Source organism: Macadamia integrifolia, chromosome 8 (genome assembly GCF_013358625.1).
Source record: "Macadamia integrifolia cultivar HAES 741 chromosome 8, SCU_Mint_v3, whole genome shotgun sequence".
Taxonomy (NCBI): Eukaryota; Viridiplantae; Streptophyta; class Magnoliopsida; order Proteales; family Proteaceae; genus Macadamia; species Macadamia integrifolia.
Window position 1 is genome coordinate 34089478 of NC_056564.1, and position 12197 is coordinate 34101674.

Sequence of the window (12197 nt, forward strand, 5' to 3'; positions counted from 1 at the left end):
AAACTCAAGAGTGAGATCATGCAATTTTGACAAAAACCTCAAGAGTCATTTTTCAGACTCATGGAAAGGTTCCAAGACCTTCTCCAAGAGTGTCCCCATCATGGGATTGACAAATAGCATCTTTGCTAATAGACTACCATACCAAGCAGATGTTAGAATCTACGTGTTCTACAGGCTCACAGCTTATGCAGACAAAAATGAAGTTTGAAACTTTTTGATTGACCTAACTAAAAAGATAAGAGAATGGGAGTCTACTCAAGAAAGTGAGAGAACTACAAGAGATAAAAGGTACTATGTCGATCAGATAGTAGCTAAGGAGGCCCATTTAGATAGCCGCATTAAGAGAATAGAAGCCATTATCCCTCAAGCACATGCCCCTGTCCACTAAGTCCAAAATTAGGTCTCTATGTACAATTGGTGTCACTCCCCTAGACATGTAATGGAAGAACACCCCAACAGTTCTGGGGGCAATGAAAGTGTTAATGCTTTGGGCAATAAAAGTGTTAATGCTTTTTACCCGAACAACCTGTTTAGCAACACTTACAATCCAGGGTGGAGAAATCACCTTAATTTTTTATGGAGCCAATAGAATCAAGGAGGCCCATTCAACTTTCACAACCAAGGGCAGCCTAGTCCCCAGAGGCCCAATTATGCACCACCACCTAATTCTTTCCCTCAGCCTAATCTAGGCCTCAGTTAAATTTTGTTAGGCCCCATCTCCAAGCAGATTATCAACAATCCCCGAGGCGATAAGAATTAGTAAGCTAGAGAAAAGCATGGCCCTTCTCATGATAAGCCACAATAATGTGGAGAGACAATTCACCCAACTTGTCACAATCATACACGAGAAGGAGAAAGAAAAATTGCCTAGTTAGCCAGAGCCGAATCCTAGAAATTAGATATTAACTCCACAAGGGTTACCTACTCCTTAGCTCAATATTGTACAGAGTCAACAACACCAAGTTTCCACTAACTAGTGTAATGCAGTATATGCCCCATGGAGTGGCAGAGAGTATCTACAGAATAGCACCACTCTTTCTCCACGATCTGACATTTCTGTCAAGCCTCTGACTATCAAGACTACTAGTGTGCCTCCCATTTTAGGTTCGCTAGATAGGCCTAAAGAAATTAAGGTTTATTTGGATGAAACCACTAAAAAATGATTCTATTAATGAGAGAATATTTGACAGTGTTTATGTTCCTCCTTCCTTCTATTCTAACCGTTTGATGAATCAAGAAAAAATTTTAGAAGTATTCAAGAAGGTAGAGGTAAACATCCCTCTTTTGGATGCCATAACTCAAATCCTAGCCTATGCCAAAGCCCTCAAAGACTTATGCACTCACAAGCGCACCATAAGTATGCTTAAAAAGGCATTCTTGGCACTAATACCAGTTCAATGATCACACAACCTAGTATAAGGATCTCGGGTGTCCCACCATCGCTTGTGTCATTGGTAACACTTGTATTGATCATGCTCTACTTGACCTTAATGCAAGTGTGTACCTTCTACCTTATCATGTTTATCAGCAACTTAGATTAGGAGATTTGAAAGTCACAGGGACCACTCTCTAGTTGGTCAACCATTCTATCAAGATTCTAAAAGAGATGGTCAAAGATATCCTACTTAAGGTAGGAAAATTTATTTTCTCATTTGATTTTATTGTTTTGGACACCAAATCCTTCACCACTAGGGATAAGATCCCTATCATTCTTAGAAGACCATTCCTGGCTACTAACAATGCATTAATCAATTACTAGAATAGTTTACTAAGGATATCTTTTGGCAGCCACACTATGGAGTTCAATATGTATAGGTTGGGTAAGCAACCCACAATTGATAAAGAAGTCAATATGCTTGAGGATTTTTCTGATGATATTGTTAAAACTTTTGACATTGACTTTGATTTAGATTTGCAAGAGTGTATGGAAGAATTAGAGGATGATATTGAAAATTTCTTCTTCGAGGTTTAGAGCTTTCATACACCCATGGAGTTCATTAGTCCTCTATCAAATTCTCTTCCTAAACCCTCAATTGTTGAACCCCTAAGCTTGATTTGAAACAGTTGCCCTCTAACTTAAGGTATACTTTCTTAAGAGAAGATCAAACTCTACCAGTTATTATCGCCTTAGATTTAACTTCAAGTCACGAGGAAGAGTTGATCAAAGATTTGAAAGAAAACAAGAAAGCCTTAGGTTAGACCATGGCATACATTAAAAGAATTAGCCCATCAATCGTTCAACATCATATTCACCTCATAAAGGATTCAAAACCTTCTAGGGAATCACAAAGAAGGCTGATCCTGTGATGTAAGAAGCTATCAAGAAAGATATCTTAAAATGCTTGGATCATGGTATCATCTACCCTATTTCTGATAACGATTGGATAAGTCCAGTGCACGTGGTGCCAAAAAATTCAGGGGTCACAATAATCCAAAATGCTAAAAATGAGTTGATCCCTACCCGTGTCCAAACAGGATGGCGTGTGTGCATTGACTACAAGAAGTTAAATGCGGTAACTTAAAAAGATCACTTCCCTTTGCCTTTTATTAATAAAATGTTAGAGTGGTTAGTCGAACATGAGTATTATTGTTTCCTTGATGGTTATTCCAGCTATAACCAGATTCTTATTGTCTTAGATGACAAACATAAGACCACCTTTACATGCCCCTATGGAACCTTTGCTTATCGGCGTATGCCTTTTAGGCTTTGTAATGCCCCTGCCACGTTCCAAAGATGCATGATGAGCATTTTCTCTGATATGGTGGAGTATTTTTTTAAAGTGTTTATGGATGATTTTTCTATTCATGGTTCCTCATTTTCTAATTGTTTGCATCATCTTTCTTTGGTACTCAAATGATGCAAAACGACTAATTTAGTTCTCAATTGGAGAAATGCAATTTCATAGTTACATAGGGCATAGTGTTGGGTCATATCATTTCCAAAGAAAGGATCAAGGTTGATAAAGCCAAGGTGGACTTAATTTCTAATTTACCACCTCCCAAGTCAGTTAAGGATATTCGTTCCTTCTTGGGTCATATAGGGTTCTATCGTCGGTTCATTAAGAACTTCAATCACATGGCTAGATCTCTCACCAATCTTTTGACTAAAGAGCAACCCTTTGAATTTTCTAGTGAATGCCCCATGTGCTTTGAGCAATTAAAGAAGGTGTTGACTGCGACCCTATTATTCAAGCTCCCTTATGAACTGAGCCCTTTGAATTAATGTGTGATGCATCTAATTTTACTATAGGGGCAGTCTTAGGGCAGAGAGTTGATATGCTTCTTCGTGTGAACTCTCAATGATGCACAGTTGAACTATACCACAACTAGAAAAGAATTTTTAGTTATTGTATTTGCATTAGAAAAGTTTCGTGCATATCTGATAGGTTCTCATGTAATTATTTATACTAACCATGCAGTTTTCAGGTACATTGTTTAGAAAAAGGATGTCAAAGCTCGTCTCATCAGATGGATTTTGCTTTTGCGGGAATTTGAACTAGAAATTAGGGATAAGAAAGGAACTGAAAATTTAGTTGCAGACCATTTGTCCCGGTTACCTAATTCTTTGATTGTGAATTCTCCAGTTAACGAGTTTTTTCCCGATGAGCAACTCTATGCAGCATCTAGTGAACCTTGTTTGCAGATATTGTAAATTTTTTAGTTACAAACAAGACTTCGGATCATTGGTCTTCCTAAGAGAAGTACCGTTTTCACTAACTGGTTAAGTATTTCTTTTAGGATGATCCTTACCTTTTTAAGTCATGCCCTGACCAAATTAGCCAAAGATGTATCCCTGATCATGAGCACCATTCTATGATTTCCTTTTGCCATAATCAAGCTTGTGGCGGCCATTTTGGGCCTACTAAAACTGCGGCCAAGGTATTGCAATGTGGATTTTATTGACCCAGTCTCTTCAAGAATGCCTTTGCTTATTGTAAAGCTTATCCTTCTTGTCAGTCTTTAGGAAAAATCAGTAGAAGGAATATGATGCCTATCAATCCAATCCTCGTGGTTAAGGTTTTTGATGTTTGGAAATAGATTTTATGGGCCCCTTCCCTAAGTCATGTGGATATAAATATATTTTATTGGTTGTGGACTATGTGTCCAAATGGATTAAGGCTCGTGCTTGTAAGATCAATGACCACAAGGTGGTCATTCAATTCTTAAGAGAAAACATTTTTTTTTTTCAATTTGGTACTCCCAGAGCTATCATTAGTGATAGGGGCAAGCACTTTTGTAATAATCTTTCTGAGGCCTTAGTGAAGAAGTATGAGATTACCCACAAGTTGGCTATCCCACACCACCCCCAAACTAGTGGCCAGGTAAAAGTGTCCAACATTGTCGATCAAACAGATTCTAAAGAAGGCAGTTAACCCAAATCAAAAGGATTAGTCTAACCATCTGTTGGATGCATTGTGGGCGTATAGGACTGCTTACAAGACCATACTTTGTCAATCCCTATACTGTTTGATATACAAGAAAGCCTGCCACCTTCCTGTTGAGTTAGAGCATCGTGCCTTTTGGGCGATTAAGAAATTTAATTTTGATTTGTCTACCACAGGAGCTCATAGAGGTCTCCAACATCTGAGTTAAAGAAATTACGAAAAAGACTAAATATTTTCATAATAGGCACCTTGTTAAGAAATCTTTTATGCCTGGTGATAAAGTTTTGCTGTACAATTCTAGATTGTGTATCTTTCCAGAAAAATTTTGTTCTCAGTGGGAAGGTCCTTACCTTGTGCAAACTGTATTCCCCCATGGTGCCATAGAGGTCATGAATCCACCCACTCGAAAAATTCTTAAAGTCAATGGGCACCGTCTGAAACCATTTCTTAAGCTACCTTCAATGCATGATGCAGATGTCATAATTCTCCATGAGCCTCTTTATGATGATATTTAATCTCATTTGGTAATTTTCTCTCCTTTGTCCTTCTTATTCTTTTGTCCTATCATTTCTTCTTCTTTTTTTTCTATATTGAGGATATTGCACAATTTAAGTATGGGGGAGGGTTTAACCGTTTAGAACTTGAGGTTACATTTTAGAGTTTTCATGTGTTTTATACAGACCCTACAAAAAAAAAAATTGATATTTAGGACCCATCTTGGTAATGTGATCCTTATTGAGAGGATAGTAATGGGTATATGTCTTGAAGTGCGACCTCCCTTAAATGATTTAGAGATACTTGTCTTAAGGTGTAGGACTATTTGTTAGTTGGCGTCTTTGTTCTTAGGTTAGGAGTTGAGACCATATTCTTGGCATGATATAAAAATATATGATATGGATATGTAAAGAAAGTGAAAATTGGTAAAAAAAAATAAAAAAAAATAGAAAGTAAGAATAGAATTTTTAGGAGCTAGACACAACACTGCGTCTCATTAAGCAGGGTGTTTTTATCGAACCTCTTAGGAAGGAACACTTCCAAAAAGAACTTAGCACCACTGTCTTTGTTGGTTATGCATAAAGCGAAGCTACTTAGTAACTTAGGTTTCTGGTGTTTGCTCCACCATGTTATTAAAGCCAAATGTAGTGGAGTAGAATGAGTTCTCTATAAAAGAACGAAAAAAAATTTCTCAAGAAAAAAAAAAAAAAAAAAAAAAAGAAGAAGAAGAAGAAAAAGAGAAAAGATATCATTATGTCTTGTTGTTTATGATTGGTCAATGCTCCAAAATCTTAGTTTATGGTTTCTACCTTACAATGTGGTTTGCCTTAGGATAGGCTGTGCTTTAGAAGTATAAGGGTCGTCCCTATTTAAGATGTGTGTTTGTTCCTAAATTTAGATGGAGTATTAAAGTTCAAGTGTGGGGGTTCCTCGGTTGATGTGCTCAAATTGAAAAAGGGTATATGTTTTGTAGTTATTGGAAGCTTCAAATTGTAATTTTTCAAATTAATTTGAATTTTTGGTGTATATTCACTGCAAACACCCACGATACACAACTCGTCCACAAGGATAACTTAGGGGTTTAAAGGCTTATTGCATGTGCTAAATGCAACCGTGATTCTTATGAAAGTGAGTTAGACTTTTTCTTTCGTTTCTTTATTTTATTTTTTTTACTCGAGGATGAGCAAAAGTCAAGTATGGGAGAATTTGATGAGCACAATAATGTGTGAAATCTTAGGGATATAAGTATACATTTTGCCCCACTTTAGATAGTACTACTTCTGTTTTTCTTATTCTTTTTGCAGTTTCTAAGTCTATAAGAGAAAGTGTTTAAAGTGAACCAAGAACCGATCCAAGCTTGAACTAACTTATCCAAAGGAACCCACTCAGTGGTACTACATCCTCTCTCCCACAAAATTCTGAAGATTATTCTCTCTCTTTGCCACCTCATAAGATCTTAAAGATGCTATGCAGAGATTCTTTTCTGATTTAGTCAAGATTGCAAGATATTAGTTAATATTGCAGAGAAGGAATAAAATCTATTAATTTTGGAAATAATTTCTCTCTTTCCTCACATAATATCTCAAAGAATGAGGATTTTTACTAAGATTAAATTTTATTTTATTTTCTTAAAGAAGACTTGTAGAAGGAAGGAGGCAAGACCAAAGCCCTATAAAGCCTCTTCCCCCCCCCCCTCCTAGGAGGATGATTCCCCTTAGTTTATTTTTTTATTTTTTTTGCCTAGTTTATGCTTAGTTCTCTTCTCTCTCTCCTTATGTTTCTTTAAGCTTTTATTCAAGTGATTAATGATAATTCAGTTCAATTTTTAATTGTTAGTTTGTTTAATTATTAGTTTACTTTGTTAATTTAGTTCATAGTTTAGTTAATTTAATTAATGCAATCCATAGTTCAAGCTTTCAAACTTTCTAGTTATAGGAAAGAATTGGTTTAATTGACAAGAATCAAGAATTTTGAAGTTTAAGAGAGTAAGTTCTTCATCAATAATTTTATTCCAATACCATTACTCCAATTCAATCAAGTTTCAATTCAGCTTATACATAATCAAGGTATGATAAAGTTTATTAGTAGAATTAAGATTTTTATTTGAATACAAGTAGTGGAATTAGGATTTTCATGCTTCCTTTTTTTTCCCCTTTTCCTTATATTCTTATTTACATATGTGCTATAACTGAAGGTGATGCCTACAGTAGTGCCTCTCTCGAAAATTCGACTGATGTATTGAGAATTTTTCTTTACTTACTTGCTTTCTATTTCAGTTCTTCATTTGTTAATTTAACTTTATTATTTGCAGATTCTTTTTTTTTTTAGTTGTTATTTTCCAGCATTTATTTTACTTCTTTAGTTAAAGTAACCCGGCATTAGAACTGTTTAATTTAGATGTTGAATGTGTAGGTCATTTTTTTTCATTCATATACATGTTTTAGGACTATAATCTAAAATCAACCACCCCTTGTTTACTCTCACAGTACTTAGAGTAGGTAAGATAGAGTGACTAATCTCCTTGTGATCGACCTATTGGCTACAATATACAGTATGCTTGCGGTAACATATTTTTAAACTCAAACAGATACCGATATAATTCTGATATTGGTCTGAAATATTGGCCAAAAAGTAATATTTTTTTAATTTATATCCAATACGAGAGGAACCCAATATTTTAAGGGTGTCAGAAAAGCTTGGCCAGCCCAAACCCGCCTTGACCCCAAATGAGGCTTGGTATGAACTATTCAATCCGCAAGGCCAGCTTGGGCTGAACCCGATCAGACCCAACCCAACTCTATATACACTATGTCTAACATATATGTGTACAAAATTATATCACCACTAATACATTAGAGCTCCCTACATTAAATGTAGTATAATTTTTCTTTTTCGTAAGGGAAATTTTCTTGTACCACCCCTAAAAATCCCTGTAATTTGAAGTAACCCCCAAAAATGAAAATAATATCCAGTATACCCCTCACTTTCATAAAATTATTTCTAAAAAACCCATTCCGTTAGGATTAGGACGTCAAGTGATGATGTCATCTGTCATTTATTATCTAAATGGCCAATCTACCCTTTTGGGTGTGTAAAGTTACCACAATGTCCTTTGCCTCAATTAGTAAAGCTGAGTTTGGGAACTAAAATTTCCCAAAATCCCTAACCTCTGCTTTGACTAGAAATTGAAATCCCTGACCTCTGCTCAGACTAGAAATTGAAATCCCTGACCTCTGCTCAGACTGTAACTGAAATCAACTTACTATACCCATCTATGGTCTCACTTTGCCTACTTGAAATAATTGCTAAGCATAAATTGCAAATGGAAAACAAATACCCAACCTTGTAAAATTAATAAACAGGAAGGTATAAATGGGAAGCTTTCACCATCAATCTTGAATAATGGAAATGGAAATAATGACAGCATAAGGCATTTTTGATGGAAAGGTCAATCTGTGTTTTTTTTTTTTTTTTTTGGAGCAAGAAGAAATATAATTAATTAAAAAATAGGAAATAAATTACAGCCGAGGAAAAACCTTTCCAGCCGCATCATCCTGAATCAAAATGTTCAAAGCTGCAGGAAGGTCACCTGGAAGAAGATCAATCTCCTGTGGGGCACTAAGAAAACCCGCCAAGAAATTAGTACAAGAATTTATTTCATGAACATGTTGGAAAAACACGCACTGCTGAAAGAAGGAATTCAAAATAGAAATGTCACCAAGTAAATCCCAAACAAACCAAGGAGGCTGGTAGCATCCTGTAACCATCTGAATAGCCATGAGGGAGTTTGACCAAATCTGAATATGGGAGCAATGCATAAGACAGGCCTTTTTAAACCCCTTCTTGATGGCAAGGAGCTCCATATATAGAATATTGCCACACTCCATAGCACCTGTTAGGGCAAAGAGAGGAAATCCACCAGCATCCCGAGCCAAAAATCCATAACCACCCATTCCATTTCTAATAGAGCCATTGCAATTCACAGCAACCCAAGAAGAGGGTGGGCGAGGCCATGAAAAGAGTTTTATCCTCGGAGGAGAAAATTTTAATTTAATTTTCCACCTATGGAAAAAATCCTTGTGGAGGGAGGATTTAGTAATGCTACCTTGAAGATGGAAAAACTGACACCATAATTGAAAATAATATAGTGGAATAAGCCATCCAAGTCAGTCTCCTGTTTCCCAAAAACCCTACTGTTTGAGATTTAAAATGTAACCGCAAGCGTACGGATCAGCGTAGCTACGGGTCGAACACAAGGAGAGCAACCACTTTATTTTTTATTTCTTTTAATAATGCGAAAGTGAACCGATTAATGGTTGTGATCTAATTCTAATTACCGTCCTAAAAATAACGTCCTAACCATTCGTCATCTAAGAATTTAAAGACGCAAGCCACGCAATTAAAATTAAATAAATAAATAACTGAAAATAAACAACCCACGCAATTAAAAAAATAATAATAATAAAGGAAAAAAAATAAAAGCTGAAATAAAAATAAAGTAAAAGAAATGGGATAAAGCTAGAGAGAGACTCACAAGTAGGTTTCTCTACTTAGCCCGAGGGATGCATCTTAATATGAGCTTCCCTACTTGACCAGAGAGTCACTCTTACAAAGGTTTCTCTACTTGGCTTTAGGGAAAAGGAGACAATTAAAATAAAAGTAATAAATTGATGGTTTTATGGCTAGGAGGGGCAAAGCCAACACATACACTAGCCATGAACCTTGGGGGAAAGGGATAGCAATAATGTAATGACTGAATAAAAATCCTAAATTAAGAAAGAAAGGGTAGTCAGAAGAGGGAATGAGAGGGGGGAGAGAAGACTACTGAAGGAGCCTACTTACTTGAATCAATGCTTGAACTTGAAAAAAAAAATTGCTCCACGGCTCGTGATCTTGTCACCTAGATCTAAGCCTAGAACTATAACTTAAAAAATTACAACTCAATTGCATAAATCATAAACATAAAAAGAACTGAATAAAAATAAAAGAGTGTTTGCATTAATTGAAATAAAAAAAACTATTACAAAAGTGATTAAAGCAAAAATAGAGAAGAACTAGAACTAAAGAGAGAAAGGAAGAGAGAGAGAGCAACTAAAGAAAACTAGAAGAAGAATGAATTGTGTCTCCTCTTCTTACATGAGTTGTATTTATAGGGAATGGAGAGGTAGGGTAACAATTTTCTCTTTCCTAAAAGAGAGAAACCCACAATTGATTGTGAGATCTTTTGAGTCCAAAAGTGCTATGATGGAGGAGAGAGAAGAGAGAAATAAATTTTGAGAAATTTCCTAAAATTTTTTGCTTATTTTCTTTCCTTTTTTTTTTCTAATTTATTTTTCTTCTTTTTTTCTCTCTCCTAGGGACGATTTTTTTTTCTTCCTTTGTGTGATTTGGACAATCTTTGGTGATGATGTGGAGGAGAGAGAAGATTTGGACAATTTTTGGTTCTCCCCTTTTTTTCTCTTTCCTTTTTTTTCTTCTCTTCTTGCTTCCACGATTTTGCTTTCCTTTTTTTTTTTCTTTTTCTTCTCTTCTTGCTTCCAAGATTTTGCTTGCTTCTAACTTGATGTGGAAATCCCCTCCATGCCCTTAGTGCTTTAAGTGAGTGAAAAGCAGGAAATCTTCAACAAAATCTTCTAAAAAAAACAACCATAAGATTCGAACTTGAGACCTCTTGGTGAGCAAGAGAATTTTGTACACCATAGCTCACCAACTAAGCTAGGTAGTTGTTGTTACCAAAAACAAATCTTTAATCACTTAAAGATGTGGTCCATCGATCCTTGTTGGCATTTGGAGTATTCCTTGTACCTCTGGGACAATTGCAAACGGGCTGGTTCTGCATCTCGGTTCAGTTCTGATCCATTATTCTTTTTCTGCCCCGAAAAAGAATAATCATTTGTACGGGTGACCAAACGAATGTGTACTTTTAATTGAACACGTCCATCTTGCTCAGAATTTCGTCCTCTTCGCAACCATGGAAAGAAATAGGACCTCTTTACATGTAAAATTGAAGATATAGCGCCCGATAGTCCTTAAGGCCTTGAAAATATAAAACCTGCAAAAAGAGAGTAAAACCCAAGGTAGCTCCATTCTAAATATGTAAAATGCATGTTTTACTACCCTAGATTTCACACATAAATGTGCTCATCAGAATTCCCCCACACTTAGACTTTGCTAGTCCTCGAGCAAAACAAAAAGAAAAAGAATAAAGAATAAAAAAAAAACCTAACTCACTTTCGTAGGAATCACGGTTGCACTTAGCATGTGCAACAAGCCTTTAAACCCCTAGGTCACCCCTAGTGGACGAGTTGTGTCTCGTGGGTGTTTGCAGTGAATATACACCCAAAATTCAGAATAAACAAATCCCAACTTTGCCTAAAGGTAAGGCTCATACCGATCCGGAGCAAAGATAATTTCTCTTACAAGGGACCCCCACACTTGAACTTTTATTACCCTTTATCAATTCCAGGCACTAGCATATTTCTTAATTTGGAACTCACCTCGTCTCTTCCAAAACATCCTTATCTTAAGGCAAAACCACTTGTGAAGAAATAGGGAACCAATGACTAAGGCGTTGGAGTGTTTTTGACCAAACATGTTACTAAGCATTATTGACATTTGCACATTTTTTTTTCTCTTTTTTTTTCTGCTTAATAAACTCTATTCTACTCCACTACTTTTGGCCTGAATGACATGGTGGAGCAAACACCAGACACCCAAGTTACTATGTAGCTTCGCTTTTTGCATATGTCCACAAAGGCAGTGATGCTAGAGTTACTTCAGAGGTTTTCTCCCAAGGAATTTCGATCAAGACACCACGCTTCCTGAGGCGCAATGCCCTGTCTAGTTCCAAGGGAATCAACTCTTATTCTTCTTTATACCACATTTCACAGTTCATTTAAAATTGTGCATTTGTCAACCCATGCCAAATTAAAAAGAAGGTCTCAACTCCAAATCAAAAGTACAAGGAACCCACAGACTTACATATGGTCCATCACCATAAAACAAGGGTCTCTTATTTTTCAAAAGAAAGTCTCATCTCAAGACACATGCTTGTTTCTTTCTTCTCAACAGGGTTTTTATACGTTCAAAATGGGTACCTTAATCAAAAATTTTATTTTCATACATCAAGCAACCGAATGGTATGATCATTAGCCAAAAACCAAAGTAGGACTTCATCCTTAGCAAGCTCAAAAATAAAAAGAAAAACAAACAAAACAAAGTGAAAAAAAAAAAAAAAACTGGTTTCCCTCCCCCACACTTAAGTCATGCAATGTCCTCAATGCATGGAAAAAATTAAAAGCAAAGACAATGCAAGGG

At 36.1% G+C, this 12197-nt stretch overlaps 1 non-coding gene across 1 annotated transcript; it reads right to left on the reverse strand.

Moving 5' to 3' along the window:
* Positions 1 to 107, reverse strand: LOC122087765. The gene has a single exon (XR_006142839.1). It is a non-coding gene; the product is annotated as a small nucleolar RNA R71 (small nucleolar RNA).
* Positions 108 to 12197: the final 12090 nt, after the last annotated feature.